The sequence below is a fragment of the Eucalyptus grandis genome, chromosome 6 (genome assembly GCF_016545825.1).
Source record: "Eucalyptus grandis isolate ANBG69807.140 chromosome 6, ASM1654582v1, whole genome shotgun sequence".
NCBI classification, from domain to species: Eukaryota; Viridiplantae; Streptophyta; class Magnoliopsida; order Myrtales; family Myrtaceae; genus Eucalyptus; species Eucalyptus grandis.
In genome coordinates this window covers 32,722,722-32,726,359 of record NC_052617.1, presented here as the reverse complement: position 1 = coordinate 32,726,359, position 3,638 = coordinate 32,722,722, and the positions used below count along the sequence as shown (strand labels likewise).

Sequence of the window (3,638 nt, the reverse complement as noted above, 5' to 3'; positions counted from 1 at the left end):
CCCCAAAAAATAAATAAATAAATAAATACATTAAAGGAGGAAGTTCATGAAAATTACTGAATAAAATAGAAAACTGAAAAACAGTGCCTCCCACAAGAAATGTTGTTTACTGCTTCAAATGTCAAAGATATCCATCAAGCATTACACATAGCACCAAGGAAGAAACAAAGCCGTATTGGGACATGGAATTGGGGCAGAATAGAATCAGAATTCCAGCTGCCATCCCCTTCTATAGTTTTTCTGCAGAAGCTTTCCCTAGAAATGGGCAGACCAATGGGAAAGCCAATTCTATTGCACGAATAAATGTATAGCCAAAATCTCGCCAAATATTTCTCTTGCATCTGACATTTGTCTCTACTAACTTTTCCGTTCCAAGTCGTATCTCTATCACAGCCAAACATAGTTGAGGTATATCAATTCCATTGCAGTCCTGTAATTTCTTCCTCCATTCTGTTTTCACCCCATTCCATTTGTTTACACTAGACATGAGGTTCATAACATGTGGAGTCAAAAGAAATTAGTCGATATAAATTATAGATTAGAAGATGGAGCTGCTCTAAGATCTCTATTCGCCCACCAGATGCAAAGTAGCAACCATATAACAGGCATTAAAAATAGCATCATCTATACCCTGAGGACCTCGATACAAAAAGTTCATGGACAGAAAATAAAAGATAAGCTGGAGTTACCTCTCAAGAATTTGATAGGGATCCACAACAAGCTGGAGCTTTCCATCAACCCAAATGGAATAGCGAACGTTAGGGAAGAGCCTGTGCAAAAGAAGCTTTGGGACCTGCCAACTTACATGCCAGGTCAAATTTAGCAACTGAATCTTAGTATTTTCAGTGTAAACAACAAAAGCATCCCAAAATTACTTCTCTCGAGCAGATGACTAGTTTCTGATTAAAAAACCATATCGTACTAGATAGCATGACGAGCCCCAAAAGGAATCCAGCCTTCATCCACAATATCGACCATTGCCTCAAACTAATGTAAACAAAGGGATCATCGTCGTATGCAATCACGAGCTTTTTCTTAATCTTAATTTTTGTAAATGCAGGGGGGACTTTTAAATGAACAATGATGCTTTCAAGATTGAGAAAAAAACTTAGAAAGAGAGAGACTTCATAACACACTAAAGCAAATAGTCTGATAGAATAGCGCTCTGACCTTTCCATTACGCCTTGCATCAGCATAAGGGATGTTGTGAACCACTATAATTTTCCACAATCCAACCCTCCTGCTACTATTGAGCACACTAGAATTCTGCATGTATGCCTCCGTCTCTTCATCAATGAACATAAAGAAAGGAATATTTTTCTTTTTGCAGCTTCACTAATATTTCGAGGTTCTTGGATTATGTCGTAATTTCCTAGGACAAGGTAAAAGAGACAAGAATATGAGACAGTCGACGTATAAAGTACAGAAATTTCAATGACTACTGCGCGGGACAATACCAAATATAGCTGATGCAACAATGACATCGTGATATTGCTCCATCTCCTCCAAGTCAGCTTCATCAATATCAAACCCGGTTTGACGACCAGGCTTATGTCCTTTGACGAATCTGCGCATCCGCAAGGTCGCTTTAGCAACAAAATGCCACCATGATGATGATATTTTAAAGGATAAAATAGTTTACGCATATAAAACTTTTACAGATATTCAGTGCAGCAAAACTGAAAAGCAGTACAACAACCTACCCACAATGCACTCTCATAGACTCCTTTATATCAAAGGAATCATCTCTTTCCGTTAGAGAGATGGATATCCTCCAAAATCTGAAACTCCATGCTGTTCAGATTTGACTGGATCTTCATCATGAATGTACGTGAGATTACGAAGTACTGGAGATATTGCTGGGGAACTCGGCATGCTAGCTATTGCCTGCTCCACAGGGACGTAACATACTGGACATGCTGACATTATAGAGCAAGAAAACAGAATTTGTATAGTTAAAACATGCACTAACTATTTCTTCAGTTAAGAAACAGCATAAAGATACTGCAGAGGCAATGTCCTAACGATTTCATATAGGAATTTCATTACAAAGGAACAAGAAAAGAATTAGGAATTACGCCGGGGTCCAATCCGTTTTCCATCAGCAGGAGGTGGCGGAGGAAAAGCAAATTTTTTGCATTGATGGCCCATAGGGACAGAGCCAGGTTTAGGTGAAGTCGAATCAGAACGAGAAAGAGGATGAGGACGAGCACGCCTGTGCGAACGAGCAGGTACCGGAGGAGGTTGAGCTCTACTTCGACCGCCACTTCGGGATGCAGTCTTCCGTCCAAGGGAACCTCTGCCCTTTTGTCTATCTTCTACCCTGGGGAGATGCATTACAACGGCATGGCCCGTACGCCTATCGACAAAAGGTATCGTGCTCTCCGCATATGGATCTATTATAGGACCGCTGCCTTCTGTACTTCGCAAAGTAAACGGCGAATGTAAACAAATGTACGCTAAAGCTGATAGCATATTACGAGCGAAAAGGAGCTGAGTGATGGAAATGAGCAAAGAGAAGGCAAAAAGCCAAATACAAAAGGCAGGATCACGGCATATCGAAAAAGCCCATCAAGAACAAAGTCCCTGGGTTGGAATGAATCGGGATGCACCACGAGAACTGGCCAAACAACAAGCAGACACATAAGCACCCACCGCCACCAACGCAATGTAGAAAAGAATGACAACCGTCATTTTCAAACGACAATCGCAGAACGAGAGTCAACTCGCGAAACCTCGTCACGGAATAGTAAAAGTAAACAGACACCGGAAACGGATGAGAAAATTCATGCTCGAATTGCAGACGCGAGTCGCGATCTCCGGATAAGGGGGGGACCAAGAGCGAACCTCTATTGACCGTAAAGGAACCGAAGACGAAGACGAGGAGGGCGAGAGCGACCAGGAGCATCATCGCGACCCGCTTCCGGCCCAAGTACCGGCGGATGAAAGGCAGGAACTTTTCCTTCTCCCGGTAACCGGACAGCCCCAGCTTGGAGGGCTTCCGCAGGAGGACCGGCGCGGCGTGGTTCTGCAACGCGCCGCCGCCGCCGCCGCCGCCGCCGTTGGACAACTGCTGCAGCGATCCATAACTCCCGGTGCGGATGCCGAATGACACGCCAGTCATTTTACCTCTGGATCCGCGCACCGGCGATTCATCTCCTCTCCCGCCTGAGCGCGCTACCCGATCTGGGGCCGCCCCCAATCGCTCGTCGATCCTTGCGTTCCAGATCGCCGGAAGCCGCGGCGATCTCCGGCCGGCGGAGCGGAGGAGATTGGAGGATGCGGATGCGGATGCGGATCGAATCGAAACCCTAGGCTGATGCGGAAAGTGGAAGACGACCTCGCGCGTCCGTGCTCGGTTCCTCGTTTGGTTGACAGCATATTTGCTTGTTTTGTTTGAAAAGCTGATTTCTTTCTTCTTTTTTTTCTATTTTTACTGAGGATCAGTAAATTTTGATTATTCGGGTTTCATTTATCCATGAATATTTTATTTGACTTTACAATAACGGCCTTATGTTAATCTACAAAGCAGCAAAACTTATTTTTGAACAATTTTTCCCCCGCTGATGCACATGTTTATTACGTGAATGGCTAGAATTATAAGGATTCACCTTTTATTTTGATGAAACATGCTTATA

The 3,638-nt window shown here is 43.8% G+C and overlaps 1 pseudogene; it reads right to left on the bottom strand.

Annotated features, from left to right (window-relative positions):
• Positions 1-229: 229 nt before the first annotated feature.
• Positions 230-3,154, bottom strand: LOC120285924 (annotated as a pseudogene).
• Positions 3,155-3,638: the final 484 nt, after the last annotated feature.